At 53.7% G+C, this 24858-nt stretch overlaps 1 protein-coding gene across 3 annotated transcripts in view; it reads right to left on the bottom strand.

The window, feature by feature from the left end:
- The window catches only part of NTNG2 (netrin G2), a 69489-nt gene extending 67454 nt beyond the window's left edge, over nucleotides 1–2035 (bottom strand). Inside the window, exon 1 of one of the 3 annotated variants that reach the window (XM_031450759.2) lies at nucleotides 1166–2035. The gene's annotated coding sequence lies outside the window, so the exon portion shown is untranslated. Of the gene's footprint in view, nucleotides 1–487; nucleotides 914–1165 lie in introns of those variants that run through there. The other 2 variants (XM_031450762.2, XM_031450760.2) reach the window with 2 other exon arrangements.
- Nucleotides 2036–24858: the final 22823 nt, after the last annotated feature.

Raw genomic sequence — 24858 nt, 5'->3', positions numbered from 1 at the left:
TTCCGGCGCGCTGGTGCCCCCAGCCCCGGAATGGGAGCCCCATCAGACTCCCGGCACCCTCCACGCCCTCTCGGCGGCCAAGGAGCCCCGAAAAGTTGAGCGCGGGTCGTGAGGCGCGAGGAGGACGCCTGGGCTGGGCGGCTGGGGCCGGGACTCGGGGCTGGGGCGCGGGGCAGGCGGGCGGGGTCATCTCCCCGCCAAGGGACACGGTCCCGGCTGCAAACGTCGTGCATCCTATCGGGACGTGCCTGGCAATCCGGCGGCTGCTTTTGTCTTCCCGAAGTTGAGTGCAAGCCGCGGGAGCAATTAATAATCACGCCTTTAACAAAGGCCCGGCCAGTACCGAGGATGCCCCCTCATTTGCACCGCCTCCCTTAATTAGAAGGCACCTAGCAAAGCGCCTACGAGTTAGTTGCATCTTTGCCCCAGCGATGCTGCCAGCGCGACCCTACCTCCGCTGTTCCCCTGCCCCAGGCAGGCAACTTACTCCGGATTGGGCGGACCCCTCAGCCCAAGGTCCGCTTCCCGCCTTCCGGCGCAGCCTCTGCTCTCACCAGCTGCGTGCCACCCATTTGGAGGTTCCACTCCACACTGTCCCCAAGCCCGTCCAGGCACATACCCCTCCCCATTAGCTCAGCCCTCCAGGGCACGGAAAGAAGTTTCTAGCCGTGGCTGGAACCCAGAGTTTCACTGTGCAACTCACAAACACCCAGTTTTCAGAGAGAGGGGAAGGGGATAGGAGGAAGAGGGGTGGCTCTAGATGGTGGCAGTTAAATTGGGGTGGGGGAATGGCGCGAGAGAAGGGTTAATTTCTTTTCACAAACACATCCAGGCATTCTTGCAACAGCCATCCCCACCACTCACTCACACACGCGATGGAAAAAGACCCTGGTGAGGAAAAGGCAGCCAGAAAGACAAGCTACACCTTTAAGATGCTGCTACAAATGCACACTCACACACCCCTCTCCAAGAGACTCCGGTCCTCTGCTAGTAACAGCCGCCACCAAATAACTTTTGCATCCGAGCCTTTGCTGGGCTGCTTTAGTGGCTCCTGGGCCCCGGGAAAGCCTGCATGGTCACCCAAGCCCTTTAAAAATGAAACCAGGCTTGCAAAGCTGCAGCATCTCTCCCCCCGCGCCTCCCGGGCTCTCCCCGCCCGCCTTACCCCAGCTCGGAGCAGCTTCCCGGAGCGGAGACCCGGGAGGCCGAGGACCGCCACCCTCTGGCGCTCTGCCTCCCCCGTCTGGCTGGCGCTGGGTGGGGGCGAGGGCCGGAGGGCTGCGAGCCGGTGCTCCTTTTCCGCGCCGCTCCCGCTGCCGCTGAGGCCGCCGCCGCCGTGGCCGTCAGATCGGGGCTGGGGAGCCCTCCGGCCGCCGGGGGGGCCACCCGCAGCCGTCCCGGAGACGCGGGCCGGGGGAGGGGGCCGCCCGCGCCGCCCGCATCGCCCGCCCCGGCCGAGCGGGAGGTCGCCGCTAACAAGTGCAAACTTTTGGGGCCCCCTGGGCGGCTCGGAGAGGACCCGCGCTCGGGCACCAGGCAGCCCCCGGCCCGGGTGGGCTTCGCAGCCTCTCGTCGGGGCGCCGGGGCATCCCCCCGGCGCGGCGCGGGCCAGATGGCGGGGCGTTTCACTGCCCCCCTGCACTCCGCTCCAAGTTAATGCCGAGGCTAAATCCTCTTGCCATCACTCACGATCACCATCGGGGCTTTTATCTCTCGGTCTGATCCGGGCTGCGTAACTTCCTCTGTGTGGCTTTAACACACCATCCCACCACGGAGCAACGGTCTTCTTAAAGGTGCAGGAAGAAAATACTGCGAGACTCGGGGGACGCGCCACGGCCCGGGGAGGGGCGCCGCGAGCAGGGGCGTCCCGGCGGGTCCGCGGCCAGGGTGGCTCCAGCAGGCTGCCGCGGGAGCGAGCCTGCTCTGGGGGGGTCGCAGCCTACACATCTCCTTCCGGCCCTGGGGCCAGCGGGTCCCTGAGCGCAGAGCTCATCCCCAGCCAGCTCGGGTCAGGCGCCGCGGGGTTGCAGCTTTCTCTTCCAGATCCCAGGGGCCTGACCGGGTGCCAGCGCCGGTGGGTGTGGGGGCTGCCCCATCGGCACCAGGGAGGGGGCCAAGTGAGTCAGTCCGCCCACCCCCAACAGCCAAGGGCTCAAGGCTGCTGCTCTGTCTCCCTCTGTGAAGTGCTGCCACCCAGAAGGCCCCAAGCAGTGGGTAAAGGGGTGGGTGGGTGGATTTGGGGAGATGGGGAGGGGGAGCGATCTGAGCCACACTGAATACCAGCTGACACATCGCCGCCTCCACCCTGATGGGCCCTGCTTTTGAAGGAGCCAAGCCAGCTCGGGAGGGAGTGCGGAGTAGGGGGGCAGGAGGGGCCTCACTCTCTGGGAAGCCTGGGAGGAGGGTGTGGGAGGACTCCTGCAGGGGCCAGGGCAGAGGCCAAGGAGTTGGCATCACTGGGCAGCCCTGGGCTCTTCAACCCCCTGGAGGTTTCCTTCCCGGCTGCCTCCCAGGCCTGTGGGGACAGGTTCCTGCATCTTGCAGGGGGACATGTGGTTTTCAGGTCCTCCTGGCCTTCCTCCGGGTGGGTTCTGACTGCAGGGCTGAAGCAGCCAGCATTGCCATTTGGATGCATCAAAAACAAAGAGCCTGAGGACAGAGAGAGAGGGAGAGAGGGACTGGCCCAAGGTCACAGGGGGTGTCAGGAATAGAAGCGAGATGTGGTACCTGAGGGCTCCACCCCTCTGCCACCTCTTACCTTCACCTTAACCCTTCCTTGCTCTTAGTTCTCCCTACCCTTGGAGAGAGGGCTGTGCTGCCAAGTAACATGGAGACCGTTGTCACAGAACAGGCAGAGGATGCAGAATTAAAGACTGTCATCTGCTTTAATAATAATAATAATTTAACATTTATCAAATACCTGTTTTGTGCCGGGATCCATGCAAACCAGTTTATGTGTATTATCCACTGATTCTTCCCAACAGACCTGTGACTTAACTCCTATTGGTAAAGTCCCAAATGTTAATCAACTTGCCCAAGGTCACACAGCTGAGAACGACTCCAGCCAGGCAGGAAGGGCTCTCAGGCTCCAGGTGGTGCTCTGACACCCCCGACTTACTGGGTAACTTGGGGCACGACATTGTTTCTGGGCCTCAGTTTCCCCATCTGTGAGATGTGAATGGTGAGTCTTTCCTTCTCCAAGGAGCAGGCAAAACAAGGCTCTCGAGTGCCTCCTCCTGCAACTGCTTTCAAATCCCTCCCACTGGACAGCCCCTCACCCCGCCAAAGCTGTCCAGATGCCCGCCAGCCCCTGCTTACCTGCTCCCTGGCCTCAAAGCGTCCAGCAGGAGGAAACTCTTGCAGGAGGAGAACACATCTCAGCAATTTGATTTTTAAGCATTTGGCCTGCAGGCAGCAGTGAAGGGCACAGTGTGGGGCTCCCACGCAGGCAGGGTGAGTGATGACCGGGATCGGCCCTCAGCCTGCCGTCACCCCCCGGCAGGGTCATCAATTCCTGGGAAACGCCCTGCTCCTCCATCATCACTGAGACTGGATGCTGTCAGGACAGCCAACAGGACATAGAGGAGGGTGCTTCTTATTTGTGGTTTGCCTAAACACAGTGGAGGGGCTGGGACGTTCTGTTATTTCCCAGATGGTTTAATTGACCCATGTGCAAAGCTCTGTGCCTTGGGAAACAATGTTTAAATCACCTCTGCCGCCCTCCTCTCCCCAGTACTCCCTGCCTCTCCAACAAGCTGATGCCAAGAGGCTTTTTCAGGGACCTAATCCTGAACCTGTCTTCTGGTCCCCCCATAATCTCGAAATTATAGGATCGTGGAAAGAGCGCTGACCCGAGAATCAGGATAATGGGCTTTTCTTGGCTCAGCCCTGAACTAGCTACGTGATCTGGGGTGGTCACTTCCCCACTCGGAGCCTCAGTTCCTCCATCTGCATGATGAGTGCGTTTACCCCGGAATGTGGTCCCTGTGCAGTGGTCCTGAGTTGACAGCAGACCTTGGCAGTCTCCAGGAGCCAGCATTCCTTTCCAGTGACAAATAAAGTGCTTATCTTCCAAGATGGGAAACAAATAAGATTCCAGCCATGTAGGGACCAGGTGGTCAAGGGACGCTCATTTTTAAACTTCATTAAAGTATCTCATGACAAATGACCTCTCTGCAGGGATGAAAAGAAGCTGACTACCAGGGGCAGGAGAGCGTTAATGAATACCCCCCAATAATTGCTGGGTCCCCCTCACAGCAGCCTAATCGTCCTCTTCATTGGGGGGATTTTGGCTTCACTGCACAGTGTTAATTTGAATTGTGTATGTGGAATCTACTATCAAAAAACATCTGCAGAAAAATGCATTTAATTTTATTCCATCTATGTTTTCTTAAACAAAGGAGATTACATATAGAGAAAGATATATACATATCTCTACACACACACACACACACATATATTTATATGTAAAATAAAGACACCAAAGTATGAGCAGGGGAGATGGGGGAATGACTTGCTTTATTACATACATATTCTTTGTCTGTTGCTTGAGTCCTTTACAGTGAGGAATATGCGTGGATGGGATAGACGGGTAACAGGAAATTATAAAGTCGCACTCCAAAATGCTCCACCAGCTTTGCAATGTGAGGTAATGCAATGAGGTCCAGCCCCTCTGGGGATTTCCAAGAGAAGGCAAATCCCAATGCAGGCAGACTAAAGGATGGGCAGATAAAATTAGCTCACACCACTGATTAAAGTCAAGTGTAAGCTCAAAAGCCACCCCCACCACGTTCCCACCCTCTTCTTGGTTCACTCTGTGCTCAGTTATGCCAGACAAGATTTGGATTTGTTCCCTTGACCTTGAGCAGTTGAGATACGCTGTAAGTAGATGGTAAGATCCTGGGAACCAGCCCAGGACCATCTAAGGGTTTGCAGGCATCCCTGGGCCCCGTACTTCCACAGGAGGAGAGAGACTGAGACCCAGGCCCAGGGCATCCCCCAAGGTGACACCTCCAGGCAGTGGCAGAAACTGTAAGAAGCTTCCCAGCTCCTCCCTGCCAGTTCTCTGCTCTAATCTCCAGACCACACTCCCATTAATTATTATTACTGTATTAATCATACATGTGATTAATTCAGTAATGGTGATTCATAATTGATTGCATTTTATATGGTGCCTTTCATCCACACATCTCCCAAGATGTGCACTGCCTACAACAAGAGACACATAAAGCAAAACGTGTTCTTTGCTCGTCTGCATTTTGTTGGATAAACTTCTCTTTGCAGAGGCAGGGGGCTAATGGATTTGGGGCCGTCTGGGCTTGCCAGCCCCAGTTCCATGCCCGTCTCTTTGGGTAACGCAGCTCAGGTGGCACCTACCCAGCTGGGGGCCCCTGCTGTGCCCTGCCTTGCCTCTTGGGAGCCACGCCCCAGGAACAACCCTGCAGACCACATTCCCTTGGCTGCCTGGGCCCTGGGCTGCAAGGCAAGGCCAGCCTGGGCTCTGCAGGGAGGTGGGGCTACAAGTGGCATTGGATAAGGGCTCTAGAGCTTGACTCTTCTGGCGTGAGTCCTACCTCGCCTGTTAATTAGCTGTGTGACCTTGAGTAAGCTACTGTCCCTCTCTGCCTCAGTTTACTCGAGTGAAAAATAGGACTAATAAAAGTCTCTCTCTTCCTAGGGGAATGTAAAATTTACATGCAAGGATGCTGTAGAGCACTTAGAAGCTGGCACATAGTATGTGTTCAGTAAATGTGAGCAGTAACTGTGGGAGTCGTAAGCCTGGTTCCAGCAGCAGCTGCTCTGTGACTGGGCTAACCTCTTCCCTTCTCTGGGCCTCGATTTTCTCAGCTGTAAAATGGGATGATGGGTCAACTTCAAGGGTTCCGTTCAGATCTTGAGGAGCACTGGTTATAGTCACAGTGGGGATTCAGGGCTTCAGAATCAAGCAGCCCTGGGCTCACGCTCCGTCTCACCATTTCCTATTGTGTGACCGCGGGCAAAGGACTCATCTTGCTCAGCCTCTGTTTCTCCGCTGGAAAATGGGGATAATGATAGCATCCAACGCCTGGGCTCGATGTCAGGGTTTAATGAGCGACTGCTTGAAAGCTGTTTGGCTTCTAGAAAGCGCTTAACACAAGGTGGCTCTGGTTTCCCGCGGCCGGCGTGGTGCGCACGGCCTGCCGGTGCCCTCACGCCGCTGCTGTGCCACCGGCCCGGGAAAGGTGCTTCCATCCTCCCCGCTGTGCAGGTGCAAACACTGAGGTGGAGTGTGTGCTGGGTGATTCGGTTACGGGTTGGAGCAGGGCCAGTATTTGAACCCAGGCCTCATGGCCGTGCTCACTAATGTGTGGTCTTTGTCCTAAGCTTACTATCCCAGGACTGTTTTCTTCCCCATGACCCTGGGAGGGAACTGGTGTTGCAGTTCCCATTTGTCAGCAGAAGGCCTGGAGACCCAGAGAGGTTCGGTGGCTTCTTCAGGGCACACAGCAAGCGAGTGCCTGGGGATCAGAACAGGCTCTGCTGAACGGGTGGGCGTGGCAAGGGCTGCCTCCCTTTGACTGCGGAGTCTCTCCCCTGCCCCATCCCCTCCAAGCCTTCCCTCTCTACACAGCCCTGTCCGTCTTGAGCCCCAGGCAGCCTGGCCGGGAAAGAGCTCAGCCCAAGAGGAAGAGCCTGGCTCCTTCCAGCAAAGCTGCTCGGCTCCTTCGAGGGTGGGGGTGGCTGCTCCAAGGAGGAAGCCCCGCTCCAAGTTCCCAGGGGGACCAGCAGACAGCCTAGGTTTCAGCCCAGAGCCCAGACTGCCCTCTGCAGACAGCAGGTCTCCGGTGCTCAGGCCCCACAGGCAGAACTGACTGCTGCCCTTGGGCATCCCAGAGTCGCTGGGACTCCTCAGCTTGGGAGATGGGGTGCAAAAGAGCCCTGACCTCCCTCTCTCAGTGGGCAGGTCACCACCCTGGTCCTGCCAGCTCAGGTCTCAGGGGACACCTCCCTGCAGGGCACCTCCTGTGCTCCAGCGCCCTGCAGTGTCCCAGGGATGCAAATGGTGACACAGTCTCTGAGTCTTGCCTTTAGATTGTCCATGTTGCAGATGTCAAGCTGCCTGTGCACCCAGCAGAGTTTTACTGAGCACCTACTTTGTGCCAGACCACTGTAAGCCAGGGCTGTGGAGTCTGGGAAAACGTGAGTGTGTATGCGTGTGAATACATGTACGCACACGTGCATATACGAGCATGTGTGTAGGAGCAGCATGAGTGTTAGTAACGGCTTGGCAGCGTTACCAAAAAACACTGGACAAGCCCAAGTCACTGAAGAGGCAAGTCCTAACTCTCAGGAAAGGAGACAAGGAAAGTTCGAACCATGAGCATCAGGAACAATGGTACTCAGGCTCGTGGGGACCCAGACCTCTCCTCCCACTTCTCTGAGCCTGCGTTTCCTCATCTCTCAAGGGGACAATGAGAGCACCTACTTCCAGGGGCCTGGGGAGGATTCACTGAGAGACATGTAGGAATCCTTCCACATTGGCAGAGTTAAGTGCTGGAAAAATTGTTGACCTGCTGTCTCCTTTGGAGGAGGCCCTCCATCCAGTGATGAGGGGAGCCTGTGACCCAGTAGAGGACAGCGCTGGTGCCAGAAGAAAATGGGGTGCATCAAGTGTGGGAAATACACAGGGATGCCAGCCCCAGCTCTCCTCCCCAGTGCCTCGTCTCCCAAATCTGCTCTTGGGAAGTTGAATCCCCACCCCCATCCCACCCAGCAATCAGTAGGGGAGTAGGGGGCTGGAGAGCAGGGGAGCTGAGGAAGGAGCCATGCCTGCCTTCGCCGGTAGGCTCCTTCACCTGGATCCTCCCCACCTCCAGGTGCACAGGCTGGGCTAGGGGGGCAGGTGGACGTTCTCACCAGCCAGGAGGGAGGGGGAGGGACCAGCCATTGGCCATGCACTGTCAGTCACTCCTCCTGCAGGTCCCCTCCCACCCCGACTTCTCACCTAGAGGAAAGCATTTTGCTTTCTTCCCAGAGCAGGGGATCTGGACCTCCAGGATGAGGTGGCCTTCCTCTCAGACACGTGCTGATTGCAGAATACTTCACCCAGTTATAGAAATACCTGCCCTCTCCCTCCCACTCCCCACAGCAAGCCAGAGTGGCCTTCTGAGCACCTCTGCCCTACCCAGGTCCCCCCCACAGGCAAACATGCAAAATCCTGGGCAGGCTGATGTCCACGTGGGCAGGCTGAGAGCAAAAGGCCCTGTAACAAAAGGCAGCTGGAAATTCTGAAAGACAGCCCACAGTGAGAGAGAAACACATAAACAGAAAGGCATCCTCTCTGTCTCAGTCACACACACACACACACACACACACACACACACACACGGCCTGTGCAGCAGGCAACAATTTCCTCATTAAATCGTCCACCACCAGGAGGTTGCTGTGGCATAGAAACTGCTCCGCCAGCAACCCCTGAATTCTAAGGGCCCTGTGACCCTGGCCCTTGGCCCCTGGTCTGGGTCCTGCCAAATAGGCCCCGAGGGGCACGGCTCCTAACTGCCCCGGTCTGGGCTGTCAGGCACTCCTGGCTGCGAGACAGCATCCCTCTCTCTCTTACTCCTCTTGGTCAGTTTTTCTGCCCAAAGGAGGGCGTCGGGATTGGGGCTCTCCAGACAGCTGCAGGTACCATCGCTCATCAAGTTTGACTCTTCATCTTAGGAACCCACTTCGATTTCTCACTCTAATGGCACTTGGCATAATGGATGGAGACGGCTCGCAGCTGACACTGCTCCCTGGCTCTGTGGACTTTTGCCGACTGTCACCCATGACCTCTAGGATGTCCATGCTTAACCCATGCTGCCCCGGTTCCCAGGAGGGTTCCTCAACCCCACGGGGTCCTCGTGAGCCTTTGTCCTGAGCTGGGCTGCCCCTCGGCAACTCTGCCTCCTGGTCCCACCCTGCTCCTTGTCCACCATCGTCAGTGTGTGCAGATGTGAGCCAGCTGGTTTCTTTTTATGTCATCTGAGTCAGAAGGACATGGCTTCTAGCATCCCACCAGTGGAGGATGCCCAGAAGTTTTTTTTTAACCTGGAAAACAAAAGCTCTGTATCAGATTTCCTCTCAACTTGACCCTGCTAATTCCGGAATCCAAATTTGCTGATGGCGCAGTTCTATGGCTTGACAAGTCCCATTCCTTTCCGGGCCCCTGTCTCAGCAGGGACCTCTCCACAAAGCTCTAACCACCCAGCAACTTCGGCTGCTTTGGAAGTGTCTTTGGGGGCCCCCAGGGTCTTGAGCCAGGCGTCTGTAGGGTGGTTGCTGAGCCAGGCACGGTGGTCCAGGCCCTGTGTGAGCCTTTGACCACGTTTGCAGGAAGCCTGGCATTCACGAGCAGGGTTTAGAATCCCCACCTGCCGCTTGTTTCCTTGTGCATCCCTCTGCGTCTCACTTTTCCATCTGCACCATGGAGACAATAATAGTACCCACCTCTCAGGGCTGTTGTGAGGGTTTAAGAATGAAGTCACCAGGCACACGTTTCTACTTGCTAGCTGGAATGCTACCTGACTTGTGAATTGTTGAATAAAGACAATTAGCTCTTCAAATAATAATTTGTATTTATTTATTTAACTTTTTTTCAGGTTTTGCTTTTTTGGGGGAGCTAGTTAGATTTGTTTGTTTGTTTGTTTAACGGAGGTACTGGGGATTGAACTTAGGACCTCGTGCGTGCTAAGCATGTGCTCTGCCACTGAGTTGTACCCTCCTCTCTCAAATAATAATTTTTTAAAAAGAATGAAATCGTGGCTACAGGGAGTTTGAAAGATCCCAGGTGTGACCAGGCTGCCAGGATTAGATTGACCCTTGACCCCCGAGGGCCCCCCTTTCCCTAGAGAAGCCCTTTGAGTCTCCAGTGACAGGACATGCACACCCTGCCTCAGATGGGCAATGCCACCTTTGGCTTTGAACTCACAAGGAAGTTAAGCTAGGGCAACACCGGAAGCCAAAGGGAGTATAACTTCAGGTCAAACTGGGTGATGTCCCTCTATTCCCTTACCCAGCCGAGCTCATCTCTGAGACCAGCTTAAATCATGATTGATGGCGAAGCTGGAGGCACAAACCCCTATCTTCCAGATCCCTCCCCATGATTCTCCAAGCCCACCGTTGGCCCATACAATGCAGCCACTACTCCTGACCTCAGGGTCGGGAGACTGCTGGGGTTTCTTAAAAAAAAAGTCTCAATTGACTGATAGCGCTCCGTGTGCCAGACCTGGGGAGGGGCTCTTATTTGCCTCTACTTTCCAGACAGGGAAACTGAGGCTTAGAGAGGTAAACTGCTTAATATAAGTGCTGCACTGGCATTCAAACCCAGACCCACTTGACCCCCAAAGCCTGTGCCCTTGAGCCCCCTAACCCCACAGCTTGGGACTTTCCACAGTTCTGTCCCTTACGAGCTTCTGGGGCTCTTGACAGAGCCCTGGGCCCCCCTCTCTGGGCCACGGAATCTTCACTGTCAGGTGAGGGGGTTGATCTGGTGCTGCCGAGGGTCCTTGCAGCACTAACATTTTCAGATAAACTGCTGGCCCCAGCGCAGCCGTCTGAACTCCCCCATTACAGATGTTTCCCTGAACGATCAACAGCGGGACACGTCCCTGAGGAGAGAGGAGACACGCGTCAGGAGCGGGCTTGCTAGAAGCCTGACATTAACACACCTCGTACACCCACAGGGAGAGACCCAAGCCTGGCCACAGGGGATGCGGTGGCGGCCAGGTAAATGGGCCTGAGATGGTTCCAGAAATGCCTCGAGAGCACACAGTGGGGAGATCTCCTTTTGTAGCTAAAAGGCCGACCTGTACCAAGTAACCACTATGTACCTGCAGCATCTTGGGCACAGACTGGAACTCCTTAGCCAAGTGGGATAGGACCATTTCCAGAAAGACCCTCTTAGCTTGAGGTGTCCCCACGCAGGGCAGCTGCTGTTCCACTGGTCTACATGAGGCTCTCCTCTGCTGTTTGTTGAATATTGAAATGCTTCATGCATTCACCAGTCCTGAGCCCTGGGGATGCTCCCATCACCCCACCTTCCAGGCCACCCAGGACCCGTCCTTAGGACTCTCTAGACCGCCCCACAACCTGGCAGCCTCCTGGGCTAGCGCACCTGGCGTGGCAGCGGGGCCCTCCAGGCCGCGCTCCTGCACTCACCTGGCACCTGCTTTGATAGGTCGGCACGCATGGCCCACACAGGTGGTCTAGTCTCATGATCACTGCTCATGGCACACACCCTACGTTCTAAAGGGTGGGGATGAGTCTCTGTTCACCCTGTAGAGAGCCCAGCACTGTGCTAGACACAAATAGGTGCTTGGGAAATCCTTCTAATTCAGGGCGATGTTAAACATTATCCAAGCAAACTGCACTGATGGAGCACATGCGACATGGGATAACACAAAGTAGGGGGAGGAATTAGCAGTGATGTTCCTGGGAAATTTGAGGGTCGGTTTATTTGCCCATCCATCCATCCATTCACTTACTCCACAGGTGTTTATTGAGTGCCTACTGTATGCTGAGCTCTGTATTGGGGGCTGGAGTTACAGACCAGCATCTGCTCTAGGAAGCCTCCAGCCAGGTGGTGGGGAAGACAAGGTGAGGACAGGAGGTGTGTGAGCTTCCACGGGTGGCAAGGCGGGTGGATACAGCCCTGCTGTTCTCATCCCTTGCAGAGTTGCCCTCCAAGGACCCGCCAGGGCTATTAATATCCTGCTGAGTCAGGGGGCTCTTCAGTTTCAGCATCACAAGATGTTAGATGTCCTTGACTCCTGACTGTCCTCTTCCTCCCTCCTTCCTTAAGAAGCTTCTACCTGCCTCAGGCTCTCCAGAAGGCAGCAGGTGCTGATGGAAAGAGGTCTCTTTTGGAAGAAAGAGGTGTAGTGGGGTTAAGACCTTGGGAGTGAACAGGTTCCAGTTCCCACCCTGCCATCCATTAGCTTCCCTGTGAGAAATGTCACCTCTTCGAGCTGCCTTGTCTACAAAAAGGGGAGAAGAATAGTAACGATGCAGCATTAAAGGGGCTGTGAGTGCCGTGGGCTGAGCCCTACCCAGGAGGTGCTAAAAAGTGATGGCTGTTCATCCAAGTGTCCCATCAGGCTGCTCTATGTGCCTCATCTGGGGAATGACAGAAACAAGATTGACCCAGCTCTACCCTCAGAAAACTTGGACGGGTTGTGAGGAAGATACGGGACCGTGATGGGGAAACCCAGGACCCAGCAGATCCCACTAGATCCCATGAGTGCAGTCATAGGGAGCCCTCCCCCAGTGCACTGTGATTTCCGGGTTAGATGCCCCTCCCCCACACCCCCGCTGGACTATAAGCTCCAGTTGGAAAGGCTTTGCCTCTTTGGGTCAACAGACTTCCCAGCGCCTAGCCCACAGTATGTGCTCAATGAACGTTTGCTGCCTGAATGAACAGACAAGCAGCAAATAAGAAGTGTGATGGCTCCTGTGTACACAGGTAAAGCTTAGTAATTAGTGGGTTAATAGGATCAGTATAGTTGCTAACTGGAATATTTAAAGTCAAATTCCCTTCTAGTTCTTGCTAGTGGGTGTGCTTGCTTCCTCTCCCTCCCTCCTTCTCCCTCCCTCTCCCCCACCCCAACCTCTCTCTCTCTCTCCCAAGTAGAGTTGCCTCAACAGTCAGCTCCCACCGTGTAGTTGTGTAGACCTGGACGATCACAGCTCTGAAAGATGTTCTCAGCGTTCGGATGAGAGGTGGAGAGATGTGTGTGTGTGTTACTCTGCACCATACTAAGCGAAACAGTCATCTGAGCTCTCCCACCCCATCTGGAATTTCCAGAGCAGATCAAGGAGCGCCAGAAGCTCCCACTACAGAGAAGAGAACACAAGGTCCATATGGGGTGCCCCTGCCCACTTCCACCACCCCGATTTCCCCTCATCGTGCACTCAGACGGTCCTCGATTTCATGCGCACGAGGGGAGGAGGAGGAAGAACAAAGGAAAGCAGTAACTGGAGGCCGAGGGCCAGCTGATGGATGGCGGAGGGATGGACACCACCAAGCAGCATCTGACCATTGGACATCGGTGACCCTGATGGCCCTGTGAGCCCCCAGGAGATATGTTCCTCCACTTGACCTCAGCCAGCTTATGTTTTAGTCCTGGAGGTGAGAAAGAACAGTTCAAGGATGCTTCTGATAAGTAAACGGTTGAGACGCTCAGAGACCTTCAGAAGGCAGTTGCATTCCTGACACCTGCCTTTGATTCAGTCGTCTCCACAACCCTTTCTTCCCCTTTCAGTCCACACCTGGCTATACTCAGCTTCTCATCGCCTAGAAGTTAAGGTTTAAAAGTGACACGCAAATGTTAGCCCAGCTCACCTCCACATCCCCTTCATGGCACCCCTCCTGCCCCACCCCTTGTCTCAGTCAGTGAGGCCCAGGCTGCTTCCCAAACACACCTGGGATGTTCCCTGCCCAGATCTGTCTTCCCTTGGGAACAGAAGAGTAGGCACTTAAGGGGGTTTGAGCCCGAGCCTGCGCCATCTGCCTTCTTAGATGTCCAGGAAGTCCCATGTGGCTTCAGAGCCTGGCACCGATGCTCTGTCTTTGGCCTGGAAGAGCCAAGGCCGGCTCCTGACCCCAAGGCCCCTGGACCACTCTTGTGGGAAGGTGGCACCAGGTGGCGATGCTCAGGACAGTGGAAATCCCAGCCTCCATCCTCGGCAGATGTGTGACTTTAATCTCTTTGAACCTCAGTCTCCTCATCTGCAAAATGGGAGTAAGAATAGCCCTTCCCCAGCAGGAGTAGAAGCCAGCCCGCAGGAAGCGCGCGCCTTAAACCATGGACACACACTGTGAGTGCTCAGCGGACCCTGGCTGGGACTGTTACGGCCACAATCTGACTTGCCTTGTGGCTATTTGGACTTAGGGCTCCCGTCCCAGACGAGGCTGTGAGGAACATGAAGGCAGAGACCACTCATGACTCATCTGAGTCTTTTAATCCCTCCCCTACACCCCCCATCACACCCCACCCCCTTGCTGAGGGAGGGGTGGGGGGAGGAGAGAGTGCTAACAGAAACAAAAAGCGATGCTGTTGCTGCTCCCTTTACAAAGCAGCTGGCTTGTGCCTGGCGCTGTGTTTACAACCATCACCTTAATACCCACTGCCCTGTGCTGTAGCCATTCGTTCCTCCTCGTTTACAGGTGAGAAAACTGAGGTTCAGAGTAGTTAAGCCCCTGGCCCAAGGTCACCCAGCTAACGGGATGCAGACCCCCAGGACAACTGATTCGGAAGCCAGGGCTCCAGGCCACCCTGCACAGTGTGGTTGGAGAGGGGCGCTCACTGTATATACACAAACCAAACCCTCCGGGGGTCCCCAACCCATCTTTCTCGTAAGAGACTTTTTAAACCAAGTTTCAGCAGGTGCTAAGGGTGGTGGAGGAGCAGTTTGGGGATCGCGGTCGTATTGAGAAAGAGGAGCTGATGTTTGGCGTGTTGGACCAATCCTGTCCCACTCTCGGCTTGGATGCTATTTTCACACATGGTGGGAAAAATAACCCTCTCGTCCCCCTCCTCCCGTCCCAGAAGGGGTGGCTTGTAAACATATGGAGAGCGGGGAAGACAGAGCGCTGAGCGCCTTGACTCAAACTGTCATTCGTGTGCCAGTTTTCGGTGCAGATTGAAATGAAAATCAGCGGTGAAACACACAGAGGGAAATGAAATTTGGATAAAAGGAAAAACAACCCAGAGCGGCTTCTCCTCCCGGTAATTCCTGCTCCCTGGGTATAAGGCTGCATTCCATGGCAACAGCATTCACACTTTGCTGAAATAAAAGCTCCTACCAGCTGGACCCGTTATTAAAGTGGAGCCCCAGGATTAGCATCTTCCACGTGACGACAAAGTGAACCGGCTGCCCCGTAGCAGCTGAACCGACTTCAGGAGGCACAGGGGCCCAGGGGCGGGACCGTGAGCAGCCTCGCTTGGCCAGACCCCAGAGGCTCTCTGGCCGGTCCACCCAGCGTCCCTGGCGGCCACTGGGCTGCAGTGCCCTAGAACAGCAGGGGCCTTAGACCCAGAAGCAAGTCGAGACTAGTGGTTAGGGACCGGGGCAGGGGGACAAAAAGAGCTGAGTTGGAATCCCAGTGTGGCTAAGACCTTGCCATTTGACCTGGAACAAGTCCATTCTCTTCTCTGTGACTCAGTTTTCACCTCTACAAAATGGGTATAACAACGTACCCCCACCAAGGATTCTGTACCGACCAAGGAAGAAACACAAACGAAGCACCTAGCACCCAGCAAGCCATTGATACAAGCCTACTTTCTAGTGAATTCCTCAGGAGAACTACAGTTAACTTTTCAGGAATGTACCTGTTGGGTAAAGTGAGGATTCTTTTAACATCTGATGCTTTGTGAAAAAATTCTATACTAGCCAGTTGCTAAGTATGGTCATAAAGTGATGTGTCTACATGTGTGTGAGTGTGACGTGTGAGTGTGTGTGAGAGCGTGTGTGTGACATTCATGATGTGGATGATGGGGAGCAAGTTTTGGAGCCAGACTGATGGGGCTTGAGTCCTGCCTCTTTGTTGACTGGGTGATCTTGGGCAAGTCACGACACCTCTGATCTCAGTTCCCTCTCCTCTCCAGAATGGCGATAAGGCACCTCCATCCTTGGGTTGTTTAAAATGACCCTTGCACGTAAAGAGCCTAATTAACACCGGTCAGCCTCCTGAAGGATGAAAAATGGCCAGGGCTAAATGCAAAGTTGTATCCTAGAATAGGAAAAGGACATTAGCGAAAAAGCAGGTGAAGTCCAAACAAAGTTTGGAGTTCAGTTAATAGTGCTGTACCAACGCTAACTTCTTAGTTTTGATAAATGTGCCTTGGTTATACGAGATGATAACGTTAGGGGACACTAGGTGAAAGGCGTAGAGAATTCTCTGTACTGTCGTTGCAACTCATTCGTAAATCTAAAATTTTTCTACAATTTACATATATGTGTATATTTTAAAGGGCTGGGGAACTGGTCTAAAGGGACCTAAAGATTAGAGAGAACAACTTGATTCGTGTGGGCTCTTGGACTGGATCCTGGGTCAAGGGAAAAGACAAAATTGCTGAAAAGAATGGCATTGGGGAAATTAATAAAATGTGCGCACAGCTGTATGTAGGATAGCAATATTCTATCAATATTAAATTCCTGAATCTGATCCCCTTCCTGAGGCTGTGAATGAGAATGTCCCTTGGAAGGAAGATGGGTGGTTGCCAGGGGTGGGGGTGGAGGGAGGCAGGGAGCAATTGCTTCATGGTTACGGAGTTTTATCTTGGAACGATGGAAGGGTTTCAGAACGAGGTAGAGATGGTGGTTGCCCAGTATTGTAAATATACTATATGCCACCGAATCGCTCGCTTTAGAGTGGCTAATTTTATGTTATATGAATTTCACCTCAATAAATTTAAAAATACATGGAAGAAGAAAGAAAGGAATGTCCTTGTTCTTAGGAGACACGAGCTGCAAATAATTACTAGTGAAGGAGCGTGATGCCCGCAACTTCCTCTCAAATGATTCAGCAAAACACCAGCCGTAACAACAGCGAAATGGATCACGTACGTTCACACGGGGAGAGTAAGACAGCGCGGAAGCACCAGCGGCAAAAAGTGAACAACCGGTGAATCTAGGTGAAGGGTGTACAGGGATTAATTGTACTCCTCTTGTGCGGGTTTGAAATATTTTCAAATTAAAAAGCAAACACCAAAAGCAACCGCATTTTATTTTAAAGCAACCTGGCATCTGCTACACGTAAGAAGCTCACTCGATAACGGAGTTTTATGGCACATGCACACAATACTGGAATTGTATCTGAATAATTATTATTTATTTTCACGGTAACGTCTTGAACCCTCCTCTGAGGGGAGAGCTGAGCTGGGCCCCGGCAGAGGCGGGTGCATCAGGCAATGCCAGCCCCGATCGCTCGGGGTGAAAGCCACGCGCGGGGACTGTGGTCAGGTGACAGTAGGTTCTGTCTCCCATGCCCGGCACCTGGCAGGGGTCCGGTATAAAGGAGATGCCCAGCTGGGAGTTTCAGGATGGATACTACACAAACAGATCAGCAGATACCGGAGCTGCATACTGTAGGTGCCACAGAGAGGTCCAAGGGGACCGGCCGGCGTGTTACGGGGCTCGGTGGGCGGTGCCACCCCACCTGTCCTTCACAGCCACGGCAAGTGGAGAGGCAGCCACTCGGGAGAGCTGAATGGCTGCAAGGCCCTGGGAGGTGCAGCTCCCAGGTTCCGGACTGGTCACTACAGGGACGATGTCTGATCAGCCACAGACCTGATGCTGGGTGAGCGGGGTGGGGTGGGGCAGGGGAGGAAAGTGGGGGTGGGGGTCACAGGCATCATGGCTGCTGATCAATGCTGCTTCCTGTCGCGTCCCATGAACACCTGAGTCTCCAGGTCCCTTGCGTTAACGATAGCAATCAGGTTAGGAGCGCATAATTGGATAATTCAATTGCTTTCCAGGGAGAGCTGCTGTTTAATTAAAGAGGACTGAAGATAGAACCAGGAAGCTGGGAAAGCCTGACCTGATCGTCTAGAGAGATTGCAGCAATTGGACGAGGTGAGGGGTGCGCCGAGCTGTGCCTACAGATGCGGCCACAGGCAGCATGGTGGCTGCTGTGGGCAAGGGGGTTGTGGGGGGCACCAGCTTGCTTCCATGGAAGGGCTGGGAGCAGGTGACACGTGACAGCAAATCAGAAGGCAATCCCACTGGCCTAGGCTTCAGATACATTTGCCTTCGAACAAACACCTTATCCTTTAGTCTGCCAGTTTCTGACTGTGTGACTTCGGGAAGTTACTTAACCTCTCTGAGCCTCAGTTTCCTGGTTAAGGACACAAGGGGAAGAATGGACCTATTGGGTAAAGTGAGTGGATCTTCTAACATATGAGGCTTTGTAAAAACTTTTTAGATTAGCCAATTACTAAACATGGCCACAAAGCTGTGCACGTGTGTATGTGCAGGTCTGAGTGCAGGCGAGCAGGGGACGCCTGTCTGTTCTTGGGGACCCACCAATTAAGTGGTGCTCAACTCACTGTGGGATGAGGCTGCTGGCATCCTTGCCTCCCCAGGTGTGCAAGGGTTAAGTGAACTCGGGAACGGAAGCCCTCAGAAAGGGCCAGGGTGCATGCCCAGTTCCCAATAAATGTCAGTTATAAGTAAAGGGGGAAAGTAATTAACACATTTTGGACCTGGAGAAAAAAGTTCCTGCTAAATTCCTGACATAAATATCTTTATGATGAAATGTAAGCTAAAGAAACCCACTCCCAAGGCAAGCAGAGATGTTTAAACGTTCTCTGCTCCTCCTCCTGATCATTTCCAGGCAATTGGGGGTGACTTTTAATGAATTAGGGCTGAGTGGCCCGACAATACTGTTACCGTTATCACCTGGCGAGTACGTGTGTGCAGGACCCTCGCCAGCACGGTGAGCACAGCAGGCGAGGTCCCCGCTCTCAGGGGTCTTCAGGGGCGTCCATGCCGTTGCCTCTGGTCTCAGAGGCAGGAGACCCCGCACGGCAGATGGATGGTTGAGATGGCGTGAAACAGGCACAGAGCGCCAGGGAGCGGTTTTGCTCCCAGCAGCACAGGCAAACGATGCGCAAGACTGAGTTCTGGCCACTTCCTCCCCCATTTCTTGCTGGATGTCCCCACCAATCTTCCTCAAAGAGCCGAGCTGCTGCTCCTGCCGTGACCAAGCCCTGGGTTGGAGCCCTGGCGTCGGGGTTAATATTTTTAATTGGAGCCTTCTCGGATTGTGGCCCAGTGTCCCCCAGCTGGAGCTGCCATCGAGCTGACGGGCTCCTGGGGAGGCTGCCCCACGGGGCAGTTCCCTCTGCCCTCCCGTGAATGATTTTCTTTCAGTCCTTTCACTCTATCTGTGTCATCTCTCTGCTGCCATCTCATTAGGGAGAGCTTAGCCTTCTCCCCCAGTGTCAGACATTGTCCTGCCTCCCCAGAAACCACCACGGCGTTTAACTACAAAATAAAGCTGTAAAAAGGCCCGTATTCCCTGTTTCCAGCCGGAGTGGGGCGGGGGTGGGGGGGCGTTTGCTGAGCGGCTCAGCACATGTGGCTGAGGGTCGGGGAAACAATGACACAGCCCCTGAATGAGTGGCGGAAACTCTGGCCTGGTGCCCTCTAGAGGGGCAGTTCGGGGGAAGAACCCAGGCTTTGGAGAGCCTGGGTAAGGGCTGAGACCACACTGAAAGAAGTACAGAAATAAAGAGTAAGTGCCTTTAGAGGAAGTATTTTTAAGGGTCATTAATATTAATAGCGTCGTTCCACATAGAATAATGAGTGGGACTCTAATTAATCATCTTTAATGGCAGCTTTGCTCCCATTTTCATACCGCATTTTTAATCAACAAGTTTCCCAAGGGGCCATTGGGAACATTAACTGGAGGTGGCTGCTCCCCTGCCCCAGAGGAACCCCTCTCTATAGCCTGCAATCTCGCAATTGCTCCCAGGTCAGAAAACCCATGAGGCTGCCACAAAGACGGAGCGATTGCAGAGATGATGGTCGTGTATTCATTCAACAAACATTTTAGAAATACCTACTATGCGCCAGGCTGGCCTGGAGGCGGCCGGATGCTATAGGGGACCACCAGCCTGTTCAGGCATAGCACGGAGGCTTCCCGGAGGAAGTGGTGTGAATCTGAGCCCTGACGTGTGGATAGGAGTCAACAGAGAGGAGGGGGAAACCAAGGGGTGGAGCGGCATGTGCAAAGGCAGCAAGAGAGAAGTGAGCAGGTTTGAGAACTGCAGGTCTGACTGTCGTGCAGAGCAAGAGTGTGTGAGATGCACACCCACATTCAGGGCAACACGATTCACTACTGGCAAAAAGTGGAAGTGACCCAAGTGTCCATCAGTGGATGATGGAGAAACAGAACATGGTCCTTCTCTACAATGGACTACTATTCAGCGATGAAGAGGAACAAAGCACTGATACCTAGTACAGCAGGGACGGACCTCAGATCGTTATGCGAAGTGCAGGAGCCATGGACACAAAAGGCCACATATTGTACGACCCCATTTATATGCAGTGTTCAGAGCAGGCAGATTCACAGACACAGAGCAGATGGTGGGGGCCAGGGGCCGGCGGGAGGGAGAGCAGGGAACGACTGCTCACTGGGACAGGGCTTTTCCTCAGAGTGATGAAAATGCTTTGGAATCAGACCGAGGTGGTGGTTGCACAACATTGTGAATGTGCTAAATGCCACTGAATTGTTCACTTTTAAATGGCTAATTGATGTTATGTGAATTTCACCTCAGAGGGAAAGAACAAGGCAAGAGAAGAAAAGGCGTGTGTGAGTGGCCAGGCAAGAAGACACAAGCTGCACGTGGCCCACCTCCTTCAGGGGGCCCCAGCGAGGAGTCCTTGGCCACCTGCCCCAGCATTTCTTTCTAATCATAAACTCCTTGCCAGCTCGGTCTAAGAGAATGTCTCTAAACCTGCCACTGATACCAGTCAAGTTCTCAGATTGGCAAGAAATTTTCTAGAAACGGCTGTGATGCCTGGCTAGCTACCGCACTGTTGAAGATCCAATGCATTAATGTACAGAAAAGTGCTTCAAAGTGCCTGCTGGAGAGTGAGGGTCAGACATTTCGCACCAGCTAAGGAGAACCGAACGCTTTCTCTGGCCCAGACGGATGTCAGACTCTGCCTGTGTTATCCCACCTAACCTCCCACCAGCCCAGCCGTCAGGCACCGTTACTACCCCCAGTTTATGGATAAGGAAACCAACAACCCGGAAATGGTCAGTCCTTTGCTCCAAGTCACACAGTTGAGAAGTAGAGGACCTGGGGCTGGAATGCAGGCCGGTCCAGCTCCAAAGTCCGAGCTCTCCACTGTTACGCTCTGGTGCTTCCTAAATTAGAAACTTTTTTTTTTTTTAATGGAAGTATAGTCAGTTACAGTGCATCAATTGCTGGTGTACAGCAGAATGCCCCAGCCATGCCTATATATACATGTATTCATTTTCATATTCTTTTTCATTAAAGGTTTTATAAGATATTGAATATAGTTTCCTGTGCTATACAGAAAAAATTTTGTTTTTTATCTATTTTTACGTATAGTGGTTAACATTTGCAAATCTCAAACTCCCAAATTTATCCCTTCCCACCCTCTTTTCCCCGGTAACCATAAGATTGTTTACTATGTCTGCAAGTCTGGTTCTGTTTTGTATGAGTTCATTAGTGGCCTCTTTTTTCTTTTTCTTTTTAGATTCCACATGTGAGTGATATCGTATGGTATTTTTCTTTCTCTTTCTGGCTTACTTCACTTAGAGTGATGAGCTCCAGGTCCATCCATGTTGCTGCTAAATTATAAACTATTAAATAAAAAAAACTTGACCTCTTCCCTGACCCCACTCCACCCACTTCGCCACATCTTCGTGACACCATCTCTCTGCTTCGAAAGCCTCGACGTCACCTTTTTTATCCCCATGGCAACACCATCTGGAGGACGTCAGTGGGAGTAGGACAGGGCTCCCGGTCTCTGTGCTGCCCCGTCACAGTGACCCGCCTGCCTAAGTCCAGCCTGCAGAGAGTCGTGTTCCCTTCCAGGTCTTGGGATGTGCTGGCCACCATGGAAGCAGCCCTGAGGCCAGTACCAAGTTGGAGGTGATCATCTTTCCCACTTTATTGATTGCCAGAGGACAGGGCTTTTGGAAAAGGTAAACCGAGGGCTATTGCCCTGGTAACTTGTGCGTGGATTGGCCATCAGGAGTATTACACGCCCCCAGCAAAAGCACGTTCTCATCCCAGGCGAGCCAGGAGCGGGTGATTTCTGCTTCCTTTGTGAGTAACCTCCCGGGAGCCTCTGCACTGCTCCCCGGGGCTAATTTCCCTGAGAGGACTGGAGGCTGCCTTGAGCGCTGGAGACAACCAGGTCCAGATTGGCAGGACTCCAAGCAGCAAAGCATTGAAAGGTGGTCCCCAACGTCACGGGAGGGTAACAGAGGCAGACGTGGAGATCATAGAAAAAGATGTTGCCGTGGGTGAAAAAGAGTTGACTCATTTTACCAGCGACTTCCCCAGATCCATTGCAGAACTCTGTACTTTTTTGTAGCTCATCAGAGGGTCATTGACGGACTTTGGGCCTCACATCGAACTGAAATATAAATACTAAAAAGAGGAGGGCAAGGTGACATTTTTATTGACTTGATTGTAAAGGAAGCCAGAGATCCCAAGGCTGGCGGCTAAGGGAATGCTATCAAGTTGCCATGAGTTTGAATTCCATAGCAACAGACCGGCCTGAAAACCACCTCATTACCCAAAGACGAGGGCACCTGGGAAGGAGGTGGTGGGACATTCACGAGTGACTTCTGGGGGTTCTTTGGCCGTGACAAGGAAGGAAGGCTCCGGAGGCATGGCTCAGCTGGCTCGAGAGGGCCCGGAGGACTGGACCCAACACCACAGCCACCAAATAGCCAGCAGCCTTGGATCCGGGCTCAGCAATCAGCCGCCCTTCGCCGCAGGTGGGGGCTCAGGGCCCCCAGCCCCCCAGCCCCCCAGTCGCAGCAGTGAGCTTTTGAGGAGCCGTGGCTCGGAGAAGAAGGCCCAGAGTGATGAGGGTCGGAGGCGGGAGGCGGGAGGCGGCAGTGAGCACAGAAGAATCCCATTAGGGAACAAGGCTAATCAATGCTCACTGCAACCAGGAAGGTTTAAAAGCCTCTCCACAAAGCCCGCTCCTCCGTCAGTGGGGACAGACAAGTGGCAGGAGAGCTGTTTGGACCCTTCTCTGGGAAGGAGCACCGTCCAGCCGGGAGGAGAGCCTGGGGCGGGCGTGTCACAGCCTGCGGGGTGGGTGGAGGGGTGGGTCAGCCGCCCCTGGGGGATCAGGGACATCAGAGCATCTGTGGGAGCCCATTCTGGGATCGCTGCACTCCAGCGCTGGAAGGGGCCCTGGAGATCGCCTCCTCCTTCCCCCCATGTCACAGGTGAGGTCGCTGACATCCACAAGGGAAAGGATTTGCCCAGCGTCGTGTGGCTGGAAGGTTCCAGGCCTCCGCCTCCCGGCACAGGTGACTTTCCCCCCCAAAGCCTCGTGGCACGACCGTCCCTCTCACTTCCCTAAATTGTCATTAATGGTGCCTGCAATCTCCGCATCTATGACTAACTGACTAAATTCACCACTCAGCGCTCGCTCTGCCTGGGCAGGGGGCTTACCGTGTTACGTGAGTTCTAGGAGCTCATGTGACTTCAGTGAGGACGGAACCTTCCAAACACTATGAAGTTGGTTCCATTTTGGAGAGGACGGAACAGAGCCCCGGAGGTCTCAGGCCTGGCCCAGGGCCTCCCTGCCTGGGGCCAAGCTCCATCCCTGGGACTCTGGCGCCCAACTCCACGGGGCAGTCCTTGGGAGTCACTGTTCTGTTGCCACATGACCCAGAGGGGGCGGGGAGGCCCATCTCTGGTTCTTCCTGTGGCCTCGGGGTTCTGGGGCTCAGTTAATTCAGCCACCCCCCCCCCAATTAGCTGCCTCTCCCGATGCCACTGCCTTAGCTGATCTGGACCAGCCGGGTGAGTGTGTGGGCGGCCAAGGCGGGCTGGCTCACCCTGAATGGATTCCTGGAGTCAGCAGAGGAGAGAGGCACTCTCACCTGCCCCACCAGCTCTCCCTGGTCAGAGCCCCGCCAGGGTTAAGGTCACTAGGAAAGGAGGCACGTAAGACCTGCATCAGAGGTGACACGTAGAAGGAGCTTGCCCAGGCCTTTGCGTTCCCCTTGGATGAGATGCTCTCCAAAGTTCGCCCAGCTCTGTCATTCCAAGTTTCAGCCACCATTATCGGTGTTACCATGCGATCCATGGAGGACACATAGCTCCCAGATGCTCCCTCCCTCCCTAAGAGGTAAATTCCATCATCACTCGCACTTCACAGCGGCTCAGACTGAGGCTCAGCAGAGTTAAGGAAGAGCTCAGGGCCTCACACCAGTAAGTGGCTGGACCCAGATCTGTGTGATTCTGGGGATGTGATGACTGAAGGGGCCACTCAAGGGACTTTCTGCTTTCAGTATCACTAGGTAGGAGCAGTGTGGGGACTGGTGATTCCTTAAAAGCTTAAACGCAGAATTACCATATGACCCAGCAATTCCACTCCTAGGTATAGACCCAAAGGAATTGAAAACAAGTCCATGGACACACATGTTTATAGCAGCACTATTCACAGTAGCCAAAAGGTGGAAACAGTCCAAATGTCCATCAGCTGATGAAGGGATAAATAATGTGGTCTGGCCATCTAATGGAATATTATTTAGCCACTAAAAGAAGCAAGGTACTGATAACATGCTACAACATGGATGAACCTTGAAACATATGCTAAGCGAAAAAAGGCCAGTCACAAAAGGATAAATACTGTATGATTCCACTTCTATGAGATATCCAGAGAAGACAAATTCATAGACACAGAACACAGACTGGTAGATGCCTGGGGCTATGTAGTGGGTGAGGGGTTCTGCTTTGAGCTGATGGAAATGTTTTGGAACTAGAGAGGGTGGTGTTTGCACGACATTGTGAATGTACTAAATGCCAGTCAACGTGACTTTGAGATGATTAATTTTATGTTTTGTGAATTTAACTTCAATAAAATTTTTTTTGGAAAATTAAGTGTGGTAATGATGAGGGGGTGGGAAAGTGAAGATTAAAGGTTTAAATGAGAGGGTCGAGTGTGCCGGTCGTTGGGGGGCCCTTTGACTTCACCTCTTTTCTGTCCCCCACCTCCTGGATACACGTGGTTCAGTGAGGACCACGGGACATCTGTATTTGCCACCAGGCGAGGAGAGAGGCTGAACTCACAGCCTGAGACTGTTCACACAAGCCCAGAGGA

This window comes from Camelus dromedarius, chromosome 10, assembly GCF_036321535.1.
Source record: "Camelus dromedarius isolate mCamDro1 chromosome 10, mCamDro1.pat, whole genome shotgun sequence".
Lineage (NCBI taxonomy): Eukaryota > Metazoa > Chordata > Mammalia > Artiodactyla > Camelidae > Camelus > Camelus dromedarius.
Note: the sequence above shows the minus strand (reverse complement) of the source record. Positions and strands in the feature narration are given on the sequence as shown.